The 27,162-nt window shown below is 38.5% G+C and overlaps 1 protein-coding gene across 3 annotated transcripts in view; it reads right to left on the minus strand.

Moving 5' to 3' along the window:
* Positions 1 to 27,162, minus strand: part of SLC24A4 (solute carrier family 24 member 4) — a 90,147-nt gene that overhangs the window by 37,959 nt on the left and 25,026 nt on the right. The gene's annotated exons all lie outside the window — the stretch shown is intronic.

Genomic DNA, 27,162 nt, shown 5'->3' on the forward strand with positions numbered 1-27,162 from the left:
ACACATAATCGGATGCAAAGACATGCAGCTCCCATCACAGGTGTTTGTGCCAGAAGTGCCATCCCCTTACTGCCACCATACAGCACAAGGAATATATCCCTGTCCCCTAACTTGGCAAAATGGATTGGTCATCTGGGAAGCTATTACCTACCCAGTAATCTCACTTGACTGTATAGTATTTCACAGTACAACGCTAAAAAAGATTAAGTTAGTATCAACTGAGGTTTCAAGAAGCATGAATAAAAATCACCGTTTTTCTAATCTTTCTAAGGTGACTTTACTTATCTGAAGTTAATACCAAACAGGAAAACAGAAGTCCCAAGGACATCAAGGGTAAGAACCAGAAAATAAAAATGAGCCTAGGCATCTGGTCACAAAACAAAAGCAAAGCAGCTTTACTGCAAACTGCCCTGCTTCATAGACAGTGGTAACAGTATATTCTGGTGATAATAGTATTAGTAATAAGTAACTACCTGCAATAAATACCTGCTTGTCTCACAGAGGTAATATTACATGAATTAACATGAAGACAGCTTTTCTCAAAGATAATGCTCCTCTCTACAAAGAACTCATGGTGTGTAGCTGTTCTCACAAGGAGACAATTCAAGATCTTCTTTAAAAGTCAGGGAAATTAACCAAAGCTCTGGAGCTTGGTAGGCAAGATTTCCTCCTTAATGAAATGGCCACCTACCAGTGAGTTCCAAGGTACAGTATGGAGTTTTACAGTATAAACATTTGCTGTCTTTATGGCTTTATTATCCAAATAACCATAGGTTTGGTCTAACTCTCATCTATAAATTCTGTATACCTTATCTACATGCACTGTTCTTTATTTACTAGCTATATCATGGCTTTAGTATTTTAAACTATTTGTTTTCCTTACCTACTGCTGTGATAACCTGGTTTCTCAGAAAAAAAGCTGTTTGGATTCCCTTGGGTCCTATCTTAGGCCTGGGGATTCAACAAGATGTAACTGAAGGGAGCAGCGGCATTCCCTCGTCCGTATAAGCTGACAGAGGGAATACGACATTATCAGAGTTTGAGAGAGCAGTCTGCCCTCATGGTACAATCTGATGTGTGTGCACAGCAAGGCACTGCTCTGCCTCACACAGAGATATTTTCTTGTGTAGGGGAGAGGGAGTTATCTGGCTGTCTGAGTGGGAGCTACATCTCCTTGGTTTCTACTGAAAAGAGACAGAACAGATGGGAGAAGGAGATTAAACGAAAAGCAGTACATCTAATGGGGCTAACCTTTGCCAAAAAAAGGAGGGGAACATACACCCATCATCTTAAAACCAGATAGAAATACAGAAATATTTATCCTGCTGGTACCGTTGCAAACTCATGGCTCCTGCAGCTCATCTTATCCAGCACAGATCTCAGGAGGAAGAGAGGGCACCAAGAAAGCCAAGCCTATACTGAAATTGCCATCATTCTGTAGCTTGTTCCCTCTCTCCGATCATTAAACGAGTGGGGAAACAAAAGCAGCTTAATCCAGTTACGACTTGGAGGGGACATCACCACCTTTTTCTCTGACTCATGGAGATAAAAAAATCCTTCATTATGGCATGACAGAAAGGATGATTCACCTTTGATAAAAAGCTCTGGCTGAGCTGCCTGTGGCTAAAGAGCTATACAAGGCTTGCAAACAGCATGCCTCAGAACAGAATATAAAAGCAGCTGCACAGCACAAGCCGCCTACATGGCTCTGGAGCAAAGACCTGGCACGAAGCAGCTGGGGCAACCCCGGCATGCCGGTGACACCTGCCCTGACTTAGGCTGTTAGCAGATTAATTCTGGGTACCGTGGGAGCATTGTTTCCACATGCCCTACCCATGCTCTGACAGGCAGACTGCCAATGAAGTTGAGTTTCAGAATCCCCTAAGCCTGACAATCATCTCAACAACCACGTGGATCTGTGGTTTTATAACCTGCCTTGACATGTGATTTCTTCACCTTATTAGCAGTTGATTTACTCACAACAAACACACCAACTCTTAACACCTGCTAAGCATTCAAGCCCGCTACAACTCTTAATGTTGCTCCTCACAAGGAAAATGGATCTGTAGATTTTTGAAGGCTGTGTCCGATCAGCTCTGCCTTTGCAGGAAGAGGGTTAGGTACAAGATGTACACAAAAGCTCACCGCCCCCTTTAATGCCTACACCTTGCTCCTCTTGTCCCGTCAGGACACATTACAGCTACAGATTGCAATGCCTACCCCTTCACCCCGGCATTTAGGGATTGCTGATCATCAGACTCACCCTGAGAAGAGCTGTAAGGGGATGAAGGATAGACAGAAGACAGAATTACATACTTCCCCTTTAACCCCTTCAATAATCATATTCACAAGCCAGCTTGAATATTTCAAGTTTGTGTCATTTGTTTAAGCACTGCAAACAGCTTTAGGCACCTCTGCACGTAAGTGTATTTCTGCTTATGTACAATTCCCTTTCCACATTCCAGATCTTCATCTTCCCCAGGCCAGCGGTTGTGTTCATACACATGCAACTGTGCCTCAGTGACAGGAAACAAACTCATCACTGTGTGCAGGAGTGAGCTTCTTTGTACCTGTCAAGCAAATGCATGCATCATTACCTGGTGTCAGCAGCAAAATGTCAACAGTTTTTGACAGGAGTTGAACTTGCAGCAGACTTCATGGTACTTCAAACTGCACTAATTTATAATTCTGTACTAATCTGTTAGATTTGTTTGAAAGCCAAAAAATCATCACTCCTTCCAACAACATCGCCCTGAATGCAGGGGTCCTATATCAGCCGAGTCGCAATAAATAGGATAAGCATGTCTTAGAACTACTCTTGCTTTTAAAACATTTGTGACTTTAGCCCGTACTGCTCTTCAAAATCAGTGCAGTTGGAAGATCCTTACAGAAAGATGGTTAGCAGCTTGGAAAGCATCCTCCCATATTGGCTGTACCATGAATGTCAAAAGGGTCGGTCCCCTGTCTTGTTTCACCCATTAGCTCAGGTGCAAGTGGTACAGTCTCAGAAGGACAGTGCTGACCTCAGAACATGTAGGTAATAGTCTCAGGGAATGACATAATACACTCATCTGATCCTCTTGCACAACCTGTGCACTGACAATATTGTGATGCTAACTGTGTACTTGAGAAAAGAAAAGCGGGTACCTTTTGCTCATAGAAAAGTATGGACTTTAGTTACGTAATGTAGTGTCAATACTGGAAACAAAGTCAAACCCAAAGATCTTACCATCACAGTGAAACTAGTTTACTCAAATATAAAACGTGTCATATGATATACTTTTTAATAATAATTCCCAAATTAGATATAATGGATTTGAATAGTCATTAGAAAATCACAAATGTTCCAGGGTACATTAAAGGTATGTTTTCTAAAGAATTACAGGAAGCCTAAAAAAAATGAAAAACATAAACATAAATCTCAAATTTTAAAAGAACTCTTCGTAAAATCACAAGGTAGTATGCCCTTAACTAAATTGTCAGTGAAGAAAAACGGTACACTGGGCAAGTGCATCTAAACATGAAAGCAGGTAACATATAAATCTTACGAGGACCAAAGAAGAAATAAAGAACAGTTCACTGATAATGTTGGATGCCATCTGGAAAAAAATTAGAATTACCGAGCTTTAAGCTCCCATTCCCATTAGACAGCTGTTTCCAGTTTTCTGTAGCAGGATGACTTGTGGGTTTTCCCCCAAATGCTCAGTTCAGCTTCTGCTGGATAATAACCCATGCAGCAGTCTTACAGCAAATCAGGAATGGGTTATTCAAAGAAATACATGTTTATTTGAAAAATTCTACAAGGATGCTTCTGTAGACATAATTCTTTAGTAAACTCGTCTCATGGATTATACTACCTGGGCAACAATAAGGCATCCAAATGAAGTGCAAAGAAATTATCTGAAACACCACCCAACTTCTTCAAGAGGCATTTGTGCATCCATGTAAAACTACATGATGCCAAAGATCAAGCTTTCTATTTGCAGGAAAAGTACCATCTGGCAGGAGGCACACTAAGCATCCTCCTCCATACCCCTCACCTCATAAACAGTAGAATTATGAGAAAATTTTATCTCTCTGGTATATTAATTCAATCTGCATTGCTCAATCAAAAGAGGACTCCCAAGTGTGACTATATGTGCAACAGTAAAGTGGCAGCTTATGAAGCAAATAACTGACTCAACTCCCAACCATTAAATCCATTTAATATATGATTGTAAAGAATGGTATATTTATGGTATATATATATTACTCTCTTTCCATCAGTATGAAGTTATGAAAATATCTGTACAAGACTGGATTAGCTACAATAGAAAGTAGAATTAAGACCTTATTAAATCCTGGACTTACATTGAGTTTCTTTTCTCTTTTATAAAAAAAGAAAAGTATTTGTACTCATTAAGTCAATGTCAAATAATGAAAAAACACATTAAGAATTATCTGTCAACCAAAAAATTGAAAGGCACAATGAAATCCCAGTTCCTGATCCAGGGAGTCAGTGATGACACAAGGATACACAAGTAGTGCAACATGAGGATGCATCAGCGAATCAGAGAGCAGCATTTCATGTATTAGCTTTGTGTTGTTTTAATGTCCTCAAAATAACTCTAAAAGGTTCCCAAGGTTTGGGATCATGTTTTGTTTGGTTTTTTCTCCCTGGCCTCCAAGACCATTCATACAACTTCTGAACTCTTCTGGGATCTTCTCTTATTATGACACTTGTTTTCCCGACAAAACATGTATGTATCCTTCAAAACCCCACCTATGGACACCAACCCTTTTATTTTACACCTCAGATTCCTAAACCAGGGTACTAAAATTAATTTTCACCTTCTCCCCTTTTTTACTTACTGACTCATACTGCCTCAGCTCTGTTTACACTACTCTGAGCCAAGGCTGGCAAAGCAGTTCAAACACTGGCAGGGTCCAGCACTGGTGCAACTTTTTCAGATACAACATGTCATTTCCCAGCTCTGGGGGAATAATTCTGGTTCTCAGAACTGAATAAGCCCTGTGGAATAATGTGAACAGGTTTAAATTTTACTACCTCTTGACTGTTCTATGAATTAACTACACACATCAGTTACCAGTAAAAAATTGTGTCTTCTACATGGAATTTGGCTCTGGTTTCCCATTCTGAGCTTCATACATTTTATGTCCCCTCTCCACCTTCCTCTCATTTTTTTCTTCCTGAAAGTCACTGGTTTCTACGGTCTACAGCATCTTCTTTCATATGAGGGAGAGAGCTCTCTGGCTCTGCTGGGTTTTTGACTCAGATTGGCTGTGTTCTTTTTAAATACAGGTAAAAAGTGATGTCCCTGGCAAGATCACCTTTTGGAAAAAGGATAATGACTGGATTAACAATCAATACTGTGACTCACATAAAAAGGACAGTTATTAAAAGGTCAGGCAACTTTTCATCCCTACAGAAAAGAATCATTCCTTGTGTTTTTCACAGGTAAGCCTTCCAGCTGCAAACAAGCTGGAGAATCAAACATCACACTATGAGGTCTTGGTATTATCAGCTCAAGCTCAATTAAGGTCTTGTTTTGAATTTTCTTTTACTCCCAGTCAGATTCAAAAATCTCTTCCAGAACTAAAGGATGGAAAGTATTTATGCTAATTGTTCAGCCTCATCACTTATAAACTCAATTTGTTCACCTCACAATAACACCAAGAAGAAGCTGCTTTGTCTGACACGTCAATAGCATCTTCAAGGGGATTTCACTACAGATCTATTCATAGACTGTATTGCCAGGGGGAAAATGACAACCTGGTTTCTGTAACAATAGGCTTTGAAAATCAACCAGACAAGTCGTAGCACTTCACTGAAAAGATTACAAAAAGTGTAACATAACTTTAAGACACTGTGGACTAGTGACCCCCTTTGAAACGACCCACTCCATTTGGCACAGAATGACACTTTTACACATACTGGGTATTAACTCGCCAATTTTGTTACTGAGTATGCTCTTACATATACTGTTGCATTATGCCTAATAAATAGCTTGGCAATCAGAGTAGGCCACTATCTCTTCCTTGGTTCACAAAAAATTACTCTCTCAGCAGTGTACAAGGAACAACCACCAGAGAAGCTGCCCTTGACAGATTTCCCCACACTACAGAATTTCATAGCAGGAAGAAAATCTTCCCTGTGCTGCTTGAAAATGCAAGCAAGAGGGATCAGTTAAGTGAATTTGGTTCAAGGTAGAAATCTTCTTCTCTGAACATCTGAAGACCTCATTTGGCAGAGGGATGCATTATTAGTGCATTCCAACATTACTCCATTGATGCCACGTGAACAATGGGATCAAAACTGCCCTTCAAAAAGTAAAAGCTGGCTACCATTTCAGAGCTAGTAAGAAGGACGATTGCATCTATGAACAGATATAAATGAAGTGACAGGAAATAACATCTTTCCTCATAAAATATCACGGAACCTTTTCCATTAACATCTCTGCTTGCAAAATGACTACAAAAGTACTTTTCTGTACAACTGAGCTCCTTCTGCCTGTCTTTCTTCAGGGTGGTTACTACCTCCTTACACACGTTGGAGACAGACCTCAAATAACACAGAATATGAGGCTATTTCCTGCCTGGTACACCCTCAGTAGAAGTGACAACCACATTCAAATGGCAAAATGACTGGCAAAATTGACTTGATCCAAGCCAGACCACAGATTAAGCTTGAACAGCTGGTAGCCAGAAAAGCTACCAGGTTACTTGAAAACTGAACAGATCACATGCAGAAAGCACTAAGAAGAAAGAAATAAGCAACCACAAGAGCTGCCACAGCAGCTATCATTCAGAACAGAAGTGCATGTTAAACATAACTGTGCTATTGTGCCTTCAGTACAGTTAATGCATAATAATAGGCTTTTGAATCCCTTCTACTTCAGTAAAAGCTTCAGCATGGCTCATTTAAAAGCAGCTGTATTGGCACACACCATTCTTTTTCCCCAAATGCATGGATAAGGAGAGGAAACTTAATATTTAAAATATACCCCATCCAAATAGGGATTTTAACCCTCTGGTAAAACTGTTACATTCTCCAAGTTGAAATAGCACAGAAACTATACCAGGCTAAGATTAAGTCAAACAAACTGCTTTTCTAGAAACAAATGGGCATGAGATAGCAGAGCAACAGCAGACTTTAAGTCATATTAAGACCAGAGAAAGGCATAAAATGAAGTTGGGCATGGCTTCATTTCCTTACTTAGCAGCTTCTCTTTCTAGATATAGAAGGAAAATTACGGAAGGCAGTTGTAAAAAGACCTACTCAAACACTTATTCCACCCATGCCAACTTAGGATTGTTTCCAACAGTGAGTTTTCCTGTGCTTTGTCCAAAAAGCTCCTTTAACCAAGACGAACAGGTGAAATTCAAAGATGCTGCGATAAGGCAGAGGCCTTAAGGCCTCTTTGGTGACCTTTCTGAGGCCAGAATACCCAAGAGAGCTCAGTACAAGCAAGCCAAAATTTTCAAGGAACTCAGACGTCCTACCCAGCCCTTATAAAAATCAGGCTGTTGATGCCACAAGCTGCAATCTGCCAGTTAATTCTCTGAATTTTGTTTTTATTTTGGAAGGAAGTTGAATTTTGAAAAATTAATTCAAGTTGCACCTACTAAGCTCTCAAAAAAAACCCCTCCAACAGTGTTAAAAACCTCTGGATGAAGTCAGGCTTTGAAGTCAACCATTTAGTATAATTTTTGGTTCCATGTACCCCCTTGGTGCTTTCAAAGACTCATTTTCATATGGAAATCAGAAGCACAACAGTTTTTCCGTGTGAGCCATGCTCAAGTGGAATAGCCAACTCTCATTACTTCTCTGTAAAACATGTAAATATTCGTTTTTTTACTTTTTCTGAAACCATGGTCCTGAAATCATGCAATTATGTAAGAACATCCGCTTTCACTTAAAACAAAAAAATCTGCTTCAAGCCTTTGTGTTTGTAGAAGAGGGCCTGAGCCCAAAAATCTAAAAATTTACAAAACCCAGAAGACAAACAGAAAAGAGACCTGGACTTGTTTATCTTTTAAACGAACATCACAGTTTTGCAGGGCTAGGTTTACACTTTGTGAGCACACAGGATTACGAGCATCCCTCCTCAGTTCATATGCTTTATCTCCAAGTCACAAATACATGAACGTTCCAGCATGTGGTTTCTGTTCAAGAATATAAAATGATGTCAACATGTTTCTTATGCCACAGACTAACATCTCCTTCACCTTTTCCACATTAGTAATCCCATCTAAGGTAACTGAGACTTAAATCTCCAGCTCCTATTTCATGATTCCTTTACTACACAAATATTTTTTCAAATGGCAGATTTGCACTGTCCTCCCCAGACAACATCCCTTGGAGCATTTTCTCATTAGTCTAGAAACTCAGTAAGAAGCTGTAAACAGTACTGCAGTACTTCAAGAACAATCTCTTTTAGGTTCTAGCCTCTACTACATACTTCAACAGCCTCACATTTGATATGAAATCTAGTAAGTAAAAACCAGCTTTCTTAGAACATCTGCAGACTTACACATATTAAGCAGCACTGGAGATTTGAGGGAGGGAAACTGATTTATCTCCTAAATGCATAGTAATTATTCCAGAATAAAAGTGATCTTGATGTAGAATAGAGGCAAACAGCAACAGAGTCCACTGTTGGAAAGTAGTAAGAAAAACATGACAATAATTTCACGATCCAAAATTACAGTCCTTCTCATGCTGTGTTCTAGCACATGGAATCCTATTCCATGACTATTTAGTATCTGTAAATAAATGTTGCAATGAAGCTCATACCAATTCACAGAAAGAAGAGACAAACTCTACTTAGAGCAATGGTACACAAAGCGGAGTACAAGGCCAAAAGCCACTGAAGTGAAATGAGCAGAAGGAAAGAAATAAGGGGAAAAAAGGTACATCGATTTAGTAATGTCACAGCCCAATCATGGGCCCAACCATCCATACAGGTTTTTTTTAGACTTTAGAAGTTAAGCGCAGAAGAAAGTACAGTTTAACACAACACATGTCTCCCTTTAATCCAGCTAGGTCAGACACCATTAATAGGGGAAGTACTGTCACACAAGCTTCAGCTCATATGGCACAAGCCCAGCTGGAAGCCTGGATATATAGGTCATAGCTGGAGCTTCTGCTTCACTGCTGCTGGTACTACAAATAGCTCACTTAAACTCAGGTATTTCTCCATTACTGCAAAAATTCTCAAGCTGCAAGTTTGGAGTGTTGCTTTGTAAAACCATGCATCCCAATCCTGTCACAATCCTGTGTGCATGTACCGTCTGAAACCAAGTCAGAGGGCAGCGCTTCTCATGCCAAAGTAGCCATCAATAGTGCAAACTATTTAAAGAGTGCCAGCAGATTTTAATTTCTTTCCAAACTTCACTGCCTGACAAGCAAATTATTGAGTTCTCTCCAGCTTATTCTGCAACGGTTTACTACTCAGTATGCACACAGACTATGAGGTAACATTCAGCAGAAAATCCCAAAAATCAAAAATATATTTGTACCTGATGGACGCTTGCAAAAGGCTTAACAGGCACCAAACTATATTGTCCGGCCTTGAGAAGCAAGAAAGGTACATTTACCTGGACCATCAGAAAGGCACCACGGGAAACAATCACTGTCTATAAATATCACTGAGGTAACTATAAAATACAGAGAATTATGGAGTCTCAGAACACGGTAGGAAAAGAATCAGCATCTGAAAGCTAAGGAAGGAGGAAAAAAATCAGTTAAGTATATGCACTAAATTCTCAACAAGAGGAGAAAATGACATACTCATCTAATCATACCCAACAGTAGCACATATTTAGGCCACATATTATAAAGCACTTTCTGAGACCATACACATAAAATTTTAAAAATCTCACAATAACATCCAAAATTTTCTTAAGAAACATCACACCAAGATGGTGCCCACAAAATACATGTAGATATAGCTCATTCAAAGGATGTTTTTGAGTCTGGTCTCAATGAGGTGAGACTCCAGTATTACCCACATCACACTCTGCAGTGCCATTCAATGAACCTAAACACACAGCTGCAAAACATACAGAGTGCTTTCACTTCGGCCCATATAGGAACAACACTGCATTACTCTTCTTAAAATAAGCTTGTCTTAAAATAAACTTGTATCATCTTCATCTCATTACATCAGGTAGTTCAGAAACTGATTTTGCTCTCTTAGTACTAGTTTAGATGAAGAGGCAATTCCAACTTTCTAACATATATTAGAAATACACAGAACATACATATATATTCTGTTCATATTCTCTCTATATGTATTTATTTAGATTTTCCTCAAACAGGTGAAAAAAACCCAACGTGCACAAATAAGGTGGTTCCTTGTACTCCTGCTGTGCACCAGAAAGCAGAGACAGTCATAACAAGAAATCTGATAGAATATGACTGCAGAAGCAGAAGGTGGCTGGAAGAGTGGTCAGAAAATGAAAAAATGTGGACTAGGACAGTGAGTACTTAAGACAGCAGAGCCTCACCACAAACTTCATCTGCTTTCACCTGATGTAAGAAAAACAGAGCCTTAAACTGCTGATCTGATCAACCATATCTCATCTGCCCAGAGAGCCAGATCTAACATTTCAAAACTTCTTTATATGCCCATTTTGGATTACTAAATCACTAACTTAATAGTGTCACTGTGCCAATCTCTTTCACAGTCAGAGGGAAAATGTATGAAAGTGCCTCATACTCTTTCTAACTCCCTTCACCAGCCTGGCGCAATGTAGCTGATGAATACAGCAAGCCAACTGACCTGTTTGTGTATTTCAATTTACCTAGAATCAAGGACTTGTAAACACCAAAGGACACTACCAGACAAGTACCATTTTCTTTCTTCTGTGAAAATGCTTCTTCTGGTACTTGGCAAACAACAAATACTGTGCATAAAATCTTGTACCTGGTCTGTGAAACAGTAAGACCTGATAAACCTTTCTTGCTTAATAATGGATTATGTCTTTTAAAATCCTTAACTTGAGCATGGCAGTGCTTTGATTCCAGTTGGCTAGCCTGTCAGAAAGCACTAGTTACTGCTTACTTCAGCACCTCTCATCAGCAACTAATACAATCACTGCAGTCATTCAATCACTGTGTGAAGCTCATGCGTTATTTTCCAGCGCAGTTGCTCTCGTCGATGTTAAACTAATTCAAGATAGATCATTCAAATTAATTTTGCAGTGAAGACACAAGCTGAATGATAGAACATGATTTCCCCAACTGCATGGTCTAATTAATGCCACAGTTGGGAATGATATGTACCAGTTTGATTTCCAGCAGTTGTTCCATCCACTAGACAAACCCCTTCCCATTCTTACAGTGAAAGCATATATTGTGGTTTAGTACAAGACTGGGCAGTTAACCAAGTAACAGCTTGTTTTTATCAGTTTGGTTTTTTCTTCCTAAATTTAACAGTTGGGAGATTTTGAAATGTGCCTGCAGATGAATCAACAGCTTAAATGGTTCACTGAGCAAAATAATTGCATGGATTTTTTTTGGTCAACATGGGGATTTTAACATATTTACACTTTGCAGACATAAATTAGAGTAAAACTCATTTTAATTTCCATTCCCTTTAACTCTCATTTCTTAACCACATTTTTGCTGAAAAGCTAATACTGAAATTAAGAAGCATAGCTCTAAAGAAGTTAATGGAGCTCTGCTGATTTACATCAGTTTGAGATTCCAGCCCACATATTTTGCTTTAATTAGAAAGGTTCAGAGGCATAAACAGTGCAAACATTTTAAGTGCAAACATTTTAAGTTGCTCTGAAGTTTGAGTTTAGAACTAGACAAAAGAATTCTGAAGTAGAAAAACTGTTTGGATGATATATTTCAAAAAAGATAGAAAAGGTTTTCATGGTGTTTCATAACAATTACACGGCACAAATCAAGGACCTAGATTCCATAATGGGCTGAGTGCTCCATCCGAGTAAGGTCATCAGCACAAATCCAGCCCACCAGTTACAGAAGTTCCCATTAACATTGTCTCATTTCAATTACCCAACTTCTTTTTAGAGTCAGACACCTATTTAACTACTCTGATAAAGTTCCTGTGATAATCTTATCAAAAATAAAGCCGCCAAGCAAAGACATATTTGCCTTTGCAGTTATTTCACTGAAGAGAGTTCCAGCTGTAACTAAACAGTAAAACTACATTCTGTTAGACTACAGCACTATTTACGCTGAGAAATAATTATACTTGTATATTATACCAATTATATATTACATATACACCAATAGTAGGCAAAACAAAATTCTATTTACTGAGAAACATATGTTGACAATTTAGCCATTGTACTCAATGGCACTGGTGTCCTTTTTCCAATGGATTCATACCATTAACAGTTCATGCAGCTACAACACCAGCACAGGCTGTAGAATAAAGCTGAGCTAGTACACAGGCCATGCTGTTCAAAGCCATAATGTAAGGCTTTCTACACAACTGATGGGGAAAAGCAGAGACATCAATGTCAACTGGGCTCCTTATTCCAGCCTTTAACCTAGACATCGTGGGCACTGTGCTCTGCTACCTGTATGGTGAAGGAGTGGCAGCCCTGAAACGCTCTGAATTATTCAGTCATTCTAATAAAATGTGATGTCCACCCACAGCAAATGTCTCATAGAAAGCAACTCTAATATGAGCCTTTAAGGAAGCATAAGGATATAAGCACAGAAGGATAACGCCTGAGGTTATTAGAGAATTCCAGCCATATACAGTAACATACAGTGACAGCAGCCCAAGCGAGGCCTAACCCTTTTTACTCAAGCGATGCTGTGGCACTTAGGAATGTGATTGCCAGACTGAACTACACTCCATTATTTGTGGAAGTATTTGGAACACAGGAGATCATCAGAGGACTCAGATGCAAGCGGTGTTCCACACTGGAAGAGGCCTGCCCTGGTTTTTGGATGTGACACACCACACACAAGGCTGGGCTGTGAATGGTGAAAACGTAAGGAATGCCAGATTCTGACACATACAGTAATAACTGTAGACATTAACAAATACCAGCAATGTTAGTAATGACAGAAAAGGCTGCAGCCAAGGAAGAGTGATGGGGAGTCCACAGGGCTCCTCTGCCACCTCATCAAGCAGGAAGAAATTTGGTTGAAAATCTAGAGAAGGCACAGCTTCCAAGGAAAGGAGGATGGCACAGGTGTACGAGCAGGCTGAGGCGGTGTCAGTGGCAGCTGGAAGAAGCTGAGGAGGGGGTGGCAATTGTCTAAAATTAACATGTAAAGAGGGAACACTGTACTATGAATACCTGACATGAACAATCAAAAGATGAGTAGAACCTTTTCTTAACAATAAATGCAGCCACATAAAGGCATCGGAACATTGAATAACTTTCCAAATAAAGCACTGGTAAAGGTATTGACAGCAAGAGTGCTGTAGGAAAACTAGATACAGGACACAAAACAGTGTTAATGCCTATAGAAAAAAAACCAAACAAAACCACAGTCTTTACAAAGTCACAATTCTCCACACATTTGAAATGCAATCCTACATTTATTTTCCCACCAAAAAAACCCAACAAAAACCAACAAAAATCCAAAACAAACCAAAAACCTAAAAAACCACAAAAACCCAAACCAAAACAAACCACAACAAAAAGAAACAAAAAAATGCCCCAGCCCATCCCTTCTTCCCCCCCAAAAACAAAGAAACAAGCCCAAAAAAACACCCCACTGGCATAGCTCTGGGTTAAGGGATATAGACTGCAAGAGGGAAGTGTTTAGAGGAGATTCCAAAACCCAGTTTATATGCATTTGGCTTAAATGTCAGCTGCACTTTAAATAAGCCTTTAAATACTACCATACTGACACGCTAGAGACATGAAAGTGAGATCACAGGCCTGCACATACTAATCAATAAAAAAAGTAGTAGCCTAATTTTGCAAAGAACATCCTACTGTTCAAGTCCAACAAAGCAGAGCTGCTAAACAATTCACACAAAAGTCATCCCATCATTATGGAATGTTCTCCTTCTTAAGAAAAGCTGAAATAGTGGATTATCTTCACAGCACTCTTAAAATACATTATTCCAAATACACTATTTGTAAAACTTATGTAAACAGTAACACAACTGAGCACAATAGTTAATGTCATAAAACCAAAAAGAAATCATAGAGAACACTCAACAGGATTAAGAGATTATTGATAAAGTAATTGCTACAAGAGTAAAAGGTTTTAACAGAAAAAAAGCAGCACATAAGAACCACAGAATCACAGAATATTCTGAGCTGAAAGGGACCCACAAGGACCACCAAGTCCAACTCCTGGCCCTGCACAGGACCATACCCAAGAGTCATACCACGTCTGAGAGCACTGTCCGAACACTTCTTGGAACTCTGTCAGGCTTGGGGCTGTGACCATTTCCCTGGCGAGCCTGTTCCAGTGCCCAGCCACCCTCTGGGTGAAGATCATTTTTCTAATATCCAGCCTAAACCTCCCCTGACACAACTTCAGGCCATTCTCTCAGTCCTGTCACTGGTCACAAGACTGAAGAGATCAGTGCCTGCCCCTCCTCTTCCCCTCATGAGAAAGTTGTAACTGCAGTGAGGTCTCCCCTCAGTCTCCTATTTTCCAGACTGAACTGACCAAATGACCTCAGCTGCTCCTCATATGGCTTTCCCTCAAGGCCCTTCAATGTTCTTTTGGCCTCCTTTGAATGCTCTCTAATAGTTTAATGTCTTTCTTAAAATGTGGCACCCGAAACTGCCCCCAGCACTCGAGGTGAGGCCGTCCCAGAGCACAGCAGAGCAGGACAATCCCCTCCCTTGCCCAGCTGGTGATGCTGTGCCTGATGCCCCCCAGGACATGGTTGGCCCTCTTCACTCATGTTCAACTTGCGATCAACCCCCAGGTCCCTTTCCACAGTGTTTGCTCTCCAGCATCTTGTTCCTCTGTCCGTATGTACATCCAGGGTTTTCGAGGAAGAAAAAATCAAAAACTTTTTATGAAGACACAAAGAGCTAAAAAAGAGAAGACTGAAACAAGTGCAGAACATACAGAGAGAAGTCTAGAAAATTAAATGAGGAGTGGGAAATTACACAAAACATGCACAGTAAGGAATAATTACTAAGATGCAAAATGCTGGTTTTGACTAAACATTCAGGGATGTGTTCAGGAGACACAAGGACATCCAGGAAGAAAAGCCTGAAGATCTGAGAACAGAAAAATATGTGAGAATCAGGCACAGATACACATACGTGAAAATTAACCATCAAAGAAGCGATGATTGAAACCAGCAGAGATGAAGATGTCATAAAGAAAGCAACAGAAGGAAGAAACATGAATTATGTCAAAAGAAAACTAAAAAGGAGGCCAAGTAAACTATGAGTAAAGCATAAGATATCCAACAGAGCGTGACACCAAAGAAGACAAGAGAAACGAATAAACAGAGTGACAATAGTATCAGCAGAAGTATACAGATAGATCAATAACTGTCCCAGTGGTCTCCCTAAGGACACAAAAAGAAATCCCAATTACCCCACATATTTCATTAGGAGTGAACCTATGGCAAACACAGATGTTAAAAACATTTTAACCAAAACACCAAAACTGTAACTCCCATCAAAGAACCCACAAAAATAACTAATGTGTAAAGAGCCTGATTGAACAGTAAAACTTGCAGTTCAAATCAGGTGATCAGAAAGACTTAAATAATTTGTAATAGTGATTTCTAAAACACAGTAAATTAAACCCAGCAGTACTTACTTACCCCCAATTATTTTCACAGCGGCTTTTCCCTGAAATATGACTGCACATTTTGGCCCAACTCATCATTTTTCTTTAGATTTTAAAATCTTTTCTCTGCCAAAATCTAAATTACTTGTTGGATGACTTTTGAACAGTATTAATTAATAAACTGTAACAGTTGGGCTACTATTCTGTCCTCAACTCAGGCAATACCCTGACATATAATCTTGAATAAACCATTTGGATTCAGATCATTCAGATCACCCATTTCCCATCTCACCATTTTGTCACTTTTGATAACTGAGATGCAAAGAGGTTTTACAACTGAAGACTTGGTAAATAATAGTGTCCACATTAAAGGACAAGCTATGAAAATACCCTTCTTGTTATCAAACGTAAACATGCCAGTAACAGTAAGGAATACACTTTCAAGACATCTACTGAGATGTAGGAGACTAGATCGTTTAGACATTTGTTAGTTGGACTTGCTATTACTTCGACTTTTGTGAAAGCTCAGTTAACACTATCAAACAGACGTGTGCTGGCTGTGTTTTTCTAGTTTTGATAAATGTGTCTATAATACTTATGTGCATGTATTATTTAGGTGATTTTGATGAAAATATCTCAGACTTCAGTGGTACCAAACATAACAGTCTCAAGATTTTGCCTCTTAAACAGAAATTCAGGAAAGGAAAAAAATACTGTCTAACGTGAGTATATGCTGTGTAGAGTCACAAAATAGCCATTGTGATCTCAGAGAAAATATTATTAGACAGTGTTACATTTCATGCTTCGAAGGTTTAAACTCTATCAAGTCTGAGACTATCTGATCCTGTTAGCATCTGCCTTTCCACCAGCAAAAAGAATCACTGAATTGCAGAGGCAGAAACAATACTGCTTTTTATCAGGTGCGTTGAAGCAGACTGACTACACCAAGCAAAGAATGGAGTTGGGTGAACTGGAAGCATCCTCTTCTACTTGGACTTCCCTGAATTGCACAACCAAGCAAAACAGGTAGCTCTGGTTTGAATCACCTGTACGACCACATACAAGTAATCCCCTACTTAACTTGGTATTAATATACCTTCCCTCTCCCATTCAACCATATAAATTATATAACCCTCCTGAAGAGTGTAAAATCACTTGCATTCTAGCTTTTATTAAAACATAAACAAGCAATATAATGGGGTGCCAGGGATTATTAGAAGACTGTGCTGAATGACACATACTTAAAAGCAACTCCAGACCAAAATGAGAAAGAAAGAACACATCATTAGGGGTAAGGTGAACAGTTTTAATGACTATCAAATATCACTTCCAAAGTCCTAATTATTAGAGATCTTGCAATTATATTTACAATGAAACAGACAATAAGCTCCATTTTACCTCCATTATAAAACTTCAGGGCTGGTGGTGTGTATTCTTGTTGTGCAGAAGATACTTTGAGTGTTTTAAGACCTGATTCTCCTATATGAGTGTTTGTTCCAGTTCTGCCCCAAAAACAAAGTCTAGATGACCCAAAACTTGACTTCCAGCCCTGTATTTCTGTGACTGGAGGTGCAGAAGGTTTATCTGGCTAATTTATTCAAATGCAGGTGCTCCAAACGAAGTCTGAGTATCATCACCATAGATGCCCATTTCTGGGTATTTGCTGACCATTTGCTGACCATTTGCTGTCAATTTTTGAGCTCTCAGCTTCACATTTCCATCTTGTCACCCATGTTTACCTCAGCCTCCCACTCTCTTTACACCAAACTTGCTCCCAGCCCTTAGTTAATTGCACTTCTAATCCACAGCCTTTCTGTCTCTCCAGCACTCACAGGACCTTCTTTCATCTCAGTCACTTTCCTACATTTTATTTTAGACCCTAATCTTGGGAATCACCTTACAGTGTGGTTAAACTTGCTAGTTTAGACATTAAAACACATTATACAAAACCAAAGTCTGGGACTGTGCTTCATGTTGAAAGCTGGGGCAGGGCACAGGAATAAGTATCTCTCTAGGTATCCTGTTTACAGGTTTGTAAACTTACAGACCCCGGGAAGAAAAAAATCAGAGAACAGTTTTCACGTTGCTTTTAAGTTACTGAAATAGAATATAATTGAAAGTGGTTATGAAACACAGCTGTAAGAAAACAATAAAGAGACTGCATTCGGGGATTGGTTTAGGGCTTTTTATTTTAAGAGACTGATGGCCAGAACAAGGGTATATAAAATTTTCCTATATATTCTTCCTAGTCTTTTCAACATACAGCTCTCTTTTGTACTACAATATAGCCCCAAACATCTAATAATTCCCCCTTCTCCTTCTACTCGCACCTTTTAAAAGTTCTCAAAACCAGTAATCTTAAGTCTGGTCACAACAGGATACAGAACAACTGAGATAAACAGCTTTTGTCCCATACAATAAAAAAAGCAATTAAGAAGCCAGAAGCATGATTCTTGCCATTACAAAACTGCAGGACAAAAGAGGAAAACTTAGTAGCAAAAGAATAAAAATGCAAGTTTTCAAAGATGACTGGAGGATTTAGTGCTATTTTGACTTTATTCAAAGTGTGTATCCAAATTCCTTACTCAATTGTGCAAATTTCATCTGGGAAGTTCAGATTCCACGATACTAGGGGTAAAATGTCTAAAATTCTGATTTCCATGTGCACTGTAATGCAATGTAACATAAGATACAACACCGTGGATCTAACAAGAAATTCCATTAAGACCATACTTCAAATTTTTTCAAGTAACATTTCTAACATGCCAATCATCTCAGAACACAATTGAAAATGTCATGTAAAACAGAATAAATATCTCCAGCTAAAAAGCTGCCAATACTGACAATCTAAGAGTTCAGCTCCCAGTATTGCATGTAAAGAATCAGAATCTCTCGTACAAAAATCAAGGTTCAAGATGAGTCCCGTACTGCTTCAACTATTCTCTTTTCAGAGAATCTGGAATAAAAAGTAAAGTGCCAATATACAGCTTACCTTCCAAAGAAAGCATTAACTCGGCTAGGAATAAGAACTGCAAAGCTCATGTATTACAGCACCACCTGGTGTGGATTGCCATGGATACAGATTTTAAGCGAACAAAACCTACCAGGTCATCTAATTTACATGTCAACCAGTGCAGAATATATCACTGTAACATACCTTTGGTGGTTTTAATTTCGTTTATCACTTGTTTTGGAAGACATAATTCATATCTAATCAGATTTCTGAGCAGTATTTCTTGCTGAAGTAGCAAACAAAATTCCAGTCACAAGACTGACAGTTCAGTTTTAATTAACAAATAAGCTGTTCGTAAATGCCGTTGACTTCCCACTTCATGATGACTACCAGGCATGCAAGACAACATGCCACTATCTTCTCAGAAATATAAGTTGCTTAAGTGTTACAAGCAGAAAAATGTGAAATCTCAATGTGAAAACGTAAGGTGGATTAGCAAAGATCACGATACAAAGCAGCATGACCCCTCAAATCCTATAAGAGAAGATCTTTCTACCAGGTGATGAAGGGGCATTCTGCTGAGATTACACAGAGGATTACACAGCACACTTAATTGCATTGTGCTTACCTGTTTACACGCTTAGCTGCTTGGCAAGTCATAAAAGATAAATTAATTCTTTAGTTATTCTATCAATATTAGGATAGACAGCCTTAGCAAAGAAGGACAGAAACACGCTAAAATGTCTTAAGTATCTGGTACACAGGCACACAATGCATTGCTTTATAAAGTATTCCACTTCCCCCTCGCTTTCTCTGCTAAATAAGAAAAGTTCCTGTATGAAATACGTAATCCAAAAAGCAAAAGGCCTTACTTACATCTTCTGTTGTCATAAATGAGGAAGTGCATGAAATTCAATAAAATGTGAACTGCTATAGTTTAACAGAAAACCTGTCCCAAAAGCCTCTATTCCAGCAACCAGACCAGTCTCTTCTCAAAGACAAGAGGTGAGTTGGTGTGCTCAGCTACCTCAATTCTATTTGTCCTGCACATATTTGGGTGCTTATGTTTATTTTTTGTCCCAGGCTACTGGCAGAGAGGTGTACCTCTGGCTAGGTACAGTGCAAGCTGGCATCTGTCTAGTCAAACAAAAGCACCAAAATTTAGTACAGAACACAAATCTTGCCAAATCCTGGTGCTTAAATATTCTGTAAAATTGATTTTCCTGTACACAGTAATCCACTGTCCTCCATTCTGCAAAGGGAAGAGCATTCCTGACAACAAATAGCAATAAAACTTTCAAGAATAAGCTGGTATATCTCACTAGAGATATAAACAAAAGGAAAGGTGAAACTAACACTGAAGGATGGACACAGCTGCTTTCTAAAACACTCAACAGTAACACTATCAACTGTCTTGCTTTCACTGTCAAAAGCTTGAACAAAGGCCAAGCAACTTGCAGAAAGGCCTTTCTTTACAACCAGAAGCTTGCTAAGTTTCTAATTACCTCTAAAATTCTGCCAGAAACTTTTGGCAATTTTTAAATAGATTCTTTTGTAATTGCAATGCCATTACAAAAAGGAATCCGAACCTTCCATAGGTTCTGAATAGGTATGGAAAAATCTTGTGCACATACATCACCCACTGTCCTATAAGATAACCCCCTAAAAATAGACTGAGCATTAACACTATCCCTCATGCTGAAACAGCCCAGAGGAACTAGTAAATTTCCTTTATTACAGTTTTCATTTTGGAGATCTGTTATACAAAAAACACCACCTGCCAAGCTTTTCTTAAATACAGAGGAGCATGTTTCAAAGAAAAAAATATCATTAATGTTAGTCACAAATACACACTATGCTCAAGTGGCAATTAAAAATTCATTTTGCTGTTTACTTATCCCCTTCATGTCTAATTCTATGCATATATAACTCGTCAAAGTTTCCCTTAGGACCAATCTATTCTTACTTTTTCAGCTTCCTTTCTTTGAGCTAGAAAGTATGTGATGCCAGAACATCATCAACTGCCAGCACTTAAATTAGGTAAAAGAATATCAGGCAATTTTGAAAATAATTTTCAAAGAAACTACTCCCTCTGCAAGAAAATTAAGTGAGCAAAGTATCTGTAAATCCTTGTCAGTATACTGAAAAAACAATTAGGTCTATGCTTTTGACAAAGTAAGCTGACAAGAACCTTTCACCTCTTCTGTAAGATGCCATTTGCCTCGGAAATTTCTAATTTCTCTTTTGATACACAAAGCAAAAAAAAGAAAAAAGAGAAAATGAAAGATCGAGTGCTTTTGAATTTGTACTAATAAATAATGTATATCATTATCCCAACCATAGTACAAATTCTCTAAATCTAAACTTACAGTTTACCAATCAAAATTATAATAATAATAACTCAAGAATGCTTTTTTACCAAGAATAGTACAAACTGCCTGAAAAGTGGTTAAAGTTACGATCTCCATTCTACTTATCTATCAATATAATACAAACATTTACCTAAAAACATCAAGTATGTGCAAAAATGGGCTTAGGGAAGTCTCGTGATTCTTGGGAACTGCATAGAAGGTGTCCAGTTTGCTCTGGTATAATGTTTTGCCTACTGATTTAAAGTCATCTGTATGAAACACCTTAGTCACTCTTAGCACACAGGGATCTTGGAAAAATCTCTTCCAGCTTACCCATCACTACTTTTGATGTTAGAAGGGAGAAAGCAATCCATTTAGTTTAATATTAGAAATACATGCTTCATTTGTGGGCAGTCCTGCTTCAGAAAGGCTGAAATCTTTAAAAAAAAAAACAACAAAAAAATTCAAATGCAGTTGTATGTCCAAGAATCTGAAAGACTCACAGTATTCAAAAGGGAAGAGGCAGAGTGCCCATTTCCTCAGTTACTCTTTTTTTTTTTTTTTAAACAATTAAGTTTCTAAATGCTAACTACTATTCTTCCAAAGAGCAACTGGTGTGGTTTCTTTTAAATGTTTCCTTTGATAGGGGTTCATTTTTTCAGTACTCTCCTAGTTTCAAACCAGAAATGCACTATTGTTTGTTCTCTGAATATTTCATATCAATTTATCAAACACATGCAAAAATCAGTGAGGTGATACGCTAGCAAAAGTTTCCATCACAGCAAATGCTATTTTTTGTCCCTTTTCCAATTAGTTTTCATAGACTTGCACATTTTGGAGCCAGAAAGGACCTTTCTAATCAGATATATTAATCTTCAATTTAGCCTACAGTAGGATAGGTTATGCCAAGAAACCCCACACAATCATTTTTTTATTAATCCGCTGGGGATTTAAAGCAATACATTACATTGCTAAGTAATCTATTTTGAAGCTGGATTATGCTCATTGTTAAAACATTCATTTGCTTTTTACTGTGAAATTATGATAGACTTGGTGGTAATTTCCATTTCCTGCCAGATGAAAATGCCAGTTTTTCAAAGACTTCAGGACAGTTATGCTCATTTCTATCAGGTAAGGATCTCATATCCCAGGGTATAGTTATGCATCATTACTGCATAAGACATGATGAGATGTGAAACTGCAGGATTTTCAACAACTTATCAAATAAATTATTTCGAATTTCTGATAAGCATATGGGCAGTGAGGCATTCACTTCTGGAAGAAGAAAAAAAAGATGTTGAGCTATTTTGGTCAGGTATGGGTATTCCTGTGTTCCCAAGTGACAGAGGCAGACATGAGCTTATCTCCATAAATAATTGTAAAAAGCAGGTTCTATTCCTCACAAGGGCTCTTGGTGGCTAATGTAGCGTATCTGCATATTATAGACACAAACAGCATTACATTTTAGTGCTATAAGATCATATTACACTAGAATAACTTAGTTCCAGACCGATACTTAGACATCACTGCACAAACATAAAGCAATTACCAAACGCAGAAAATTAATCCACTTGTTTTTTAGGCAAGATAACAGTTACCCAGGTCTTACATACATGAAGCAGATAATTTTTTCTGTATTCTTCTTCATTGTTTCAGAAGAGAAATTGCCAGGTTCATATGCCCATACCAGTATATTCTACACAGAGGTAAACACCTGCTGCAACCTGTTCTGTGAAAGCAGCATCCCACACATCTTTTCAGAACACCCTGAAAACCCCAGCTGGACAACTGCTTCTGATTTGCAGTTCAGATATGGAGAGTAACCACAGTGAAATGGGTGAGGTGACTAAGACCGGAAAGAGCCCACGGCTTGTAGCTTCCCTTGACAGGGAATGCTGCTGCCTGCCACATGATCCCTGCTGGGCTGAGGCTGAGATGCTGAATGCCAGATGCACCACTCAAGTGCCACAACTGCAAAACAGTTTATACTGCACTGAATCCATATCATGAAAAATGAAGAAAATAGCTGGATCCAGAGAACTTCTACAATCAGAGTAATCTCAAGCTGGTGTGATAATGGCACATTTTAGAAGATCTTATTTTTAATAAAATATCAGATTATGCCATCAAACACATAAATAATTTAGTAAGGAAAATGTAGGCTATATTGTACATCATTAACAAACAAGAACACTTCAAAAGTAAGGATTTCAATGTCAAGAGGAAAAATATCTGCATTAGCTAATAGTAGCTAATTACTATCCAATTACTAATATGCATATGAATCAAAAATATGCACATGTAACAGGTGACTGCTGTGTTTACATGTTTTAGCTGTACTCCATAACTGAATAAATGTGCTGAAAACAGTGCTGAAGTTGCAAGCATGAATGGTAAGAAGCCCAGAAAGAGTACAAGAGGAATGAATACTGGGAACAAAAGGAAGGATAAAATTTAGCAGTAACAGGAAAATGGTCAGATTCAGCAATTCATCACTTGTACCTACTTTAGTAGGGATATGAAAAGAGAGTGAAGAAAAGACTTGGGGGGGGAGGGGGAGAGGGCAAGGAGAAGGTGAAGAACCACAGATTTGCTGGAAAATGGGCCTTCCAAACACATTTATTGGCGTGCTTACCTTCCTCCATTTCTTATTGTTACCTAACAATAATATTAAGAAAGATGTCTTTGGCTACAAGCCATATGAGACAAAGCAATAAGCTGTCTCTCTCCTGAGGTCTCACCAAAGGTGACAGCCTCAGTGGACAAAAGCAAAGTTTCCAACACTTTTGGAGAAGACATAACTTAGGAGCAGCTTCATTTTGAGGACAGTCAGGAAGCAATTCAAAAAGAAAGATATGAGAGTCACTGCCATAAAGATGGCAGTGAAGTAGTGAAAAGAAAAAAGAATACCAATGACAGACACCTGAGGGATCTCTAAGGACAACAGCAGTAACAAATGACTTTAGAAAAAAAACATGAATTAATAGCACTTCAAAACAAGAAAAAATGTCATTTACATGTTGTGAGAAGGTCCTTTAAGTATATGCATTTAAAAGAGCAGTAGGTGCAGAGATCATGATCTTCAGTCGTCATGCACAGACACTCTTCCCAGTCTCTTCAGCTAGATGGCTGGATGTACAGGAATTCTCTTAAGTAATTCCAGAGTGCTCAGTGAGAAATAGGCACTACCATAAAGAGACCACACTGGGAAGTACTTATGGGCCAGAGGGAGAAATACACAAGCTTGAGCAGCTACTAGAACACCTAAACTAGATACTCATAGATTTAAAAGAACTAAGAGAGTTGAGCATACATGCAGCACTGAATTCCAGGTTATTCTAGAGATTAAAAATACTTCTAACTGCAGTGAGAACATGTATCAAGTAGACCAGCATCTACTTCTTATCATTACTGCAGTACCAGCACTCTACTGACAAAAAAGATCAAGCTGTTTCCTTAAACAAAATGCTTATGCACATACCTCACTACATACAACCAAATAGTGAGAGCCACAGCAGGGACAACAATGGTAAAGCTATTGATAAGACAACAACATAAATATGTAATGTTCCTTAGTTACAAAGTAAATTTCATCTTAAAATCCCAACAGCACTTCCACCACTGTCCTAAGGTTTGAGGCATGAAACAAAAATCCACACAAAACCCTGGCTGAATGTAGTCAAAATGGAACTTGGATACAATATAAAATAGACCCAATTTCATAGACAATGCAGTCCAACTTCTTTCTAAAAGGCAGGCAAGAAACAACCGCAGACAAATCCCATCTAATGCTAAAGGTACTGTACATAACTGTAACCCCTACGCATGCGGAGAGAAGAAAGAAGAGATGTGTCTCAGCTTTAATTCTTTGGTTCCAGTGGCTTTTAGTATACTGAATGCCAAGAAATGCTTGATGCATGAAACTGAGGAAATTTCAAAATTTTTACTTAGATGGAGAAACCCTTGTCCACCACGTAAGAACCTACATTTTACATGTAATTTGGTCAATAAAAGAAAGGAAAATAGAGTGGTCCTCAGACAGAGTAGCAATTTCAGTGTTTTTAAAAGAGCCTCTGAAACGCACTGTCATTCCCCAGAAGACAAGTGTTATAATCAGTGTACCAACATACAGCAAAATTAAGAGTTGCATTTGACTGACTTTATTACAAACTGTATAGAATGTTGAGTTAAATCAACAGAAGAAACTAATAATCTAATAACAGCTTTCAGCGATACAAAGTTGAGTATGGACACCAGCATATAACTTTTATGCTTTCATTTCTTTATTACACCATTTCGACAAAGCACTAAAATGTGCAAATAACATTAGCTTAAATAATATCTAGAAACCTTTTTGAATTGGGCCTTAAGACAGTTCCTTTGAGAACACCTGTACCTAGAATGAAAAGACAATTACATAGTAGACTACTTCCCAGACCAACATGATCCTTAAGCTCATTTCCAAAATGGCAACAGTGACCCCAACTAAATCACACACCTGCCTGCAGCACATCTACAAACTTTTCGCTGTTGAATATTCAGAGCTTTCTCATATTGTCATGGAGCTACCCTCAAGTGGAAAATTTTCATGTCATCAGTAAAAAAATTATCTGCAAGACTACTGATTTTTTTTTTAGCATGGCACAGAAAGTAATTGATTGCTATTTCCACAAGAAAAGAACAGCTTTTCAAATATCTAGATTCTAGAGAAGAGTGAACAGAGGTTGCAAACTGCATTCACTAGATAGGAGAAAAAAAGAAAATAAAGTATGAGGAATGCAGAAACAGTTCTGTTCTACTGTCCTAAGTACAGGGTCACTTGATATACCTGCACTATTGTGTTTACCAGAGCTGTTGAAAGAATTTTTAACCTTAAAAAATACATCCTGAGTAAGAAACAGTTCATATTTGAAGCACTCATGATTAAGGCAGTAAGGTAACTGAGGCTCATGACTGCCATGTCTGGACATGTATGCTCAGATTTCAGAATACAGTATTTGTCAGATCCACACTCAGTATCCACTCTCCTTATAGGAAACTGAAGGTGGTGCTGCACTACTCATGTAAATCCACATGCAATTAAAAAAGCCCACCAAGTCTCAGGTGGTGGCAAAGCTGGAGGAGGAAGTTCCTGTCTTGTATGTGCCCTGTCACAGCATTTTTTCCTGCTTTTTTCTTCCTACCATCCAAGCTGTGCATGTACCTCTACCTTGAGATACCTTCCAATAAGGAAGTTCTTTACCTAGAACTTTACCTGAGCTCCTTACAGCACAACAAAGGTAAAGGTAAGTGGGAGTAACAAGTCATAAACAAGAAGTCAAAGGTTAGGACTTCTTAAGTCAGTTTTATCACTAGAGCCAGCATCTTGCAAAAGGAGCTGTAAGATTTCACCTGCTTCCAGACCCTTCCTACCCAGCTGCACTGCTCCAGGAGCAGCATCTTAGCGTACTACTCGTGCCTAAGGCCAGGTTCTGACAGATTGGCTGTACTAGCATATGGGAAGCTGTATAAATCCCCTTACTCACCCAGACAGACAAAAATGCTACAAAAATAAAAGTAGGCTCTGCTATAGATCTCCATATCCTCTTTAAAGAGGGTAGATGGATTTTCTTCTCTCACTCAGTTGTGTCGTATGTCACATGTGTGGGGTGTAAGTGTGTAATGGATGTGTGACATCCATGCATGTGTATGCAATTAATGTGCATGCCAGTAATTGGGAACTCCATTTTCTTTCACTATCAGCACTTCTGCTGCAGATATTACCAGAAAGCACAATATGAACAGAACCAAAATACCCCTTTTTAAACTGGAAAATATTATGTTGAGAATAAAACTTCATCTAGGTGCCTTAACACTCTAAGACAGCACATCTGATAATCTGTAGTAGTAAAAAACAGCAGGCATTATCTTGCTTACAGTACAGCAGGTACAGTTTCAAGAGACATTTGGAAAATGGTTCACAATTACAGTGGGGTTTAGATCAAAATGTACTCCACAATTTCTTCTCTTTTAGCATGTGTTCACAGATGACTCAATTTTCTGACAAATATTTATTTAATACTTTTGCTTAATAAAAAGATCACTGAGAAAAACAAAATTACTGATGGGGTGATCCCTAAAAAGGGTAAGGTACATAC

This window comes from Corvus moneduloides, chromosome 6 (assembly GCF_009650955.1).
Source record: "Corvus moneduloides isolate bCorMon1 chromosome 6, bCorMon1.pri, whole genome shotgun sequence".
NCBI lineage: Eukaryota > Metazoa > Chordata > Aves > Passeriformes > Corvidae > Corvus > Corvus moneduloides.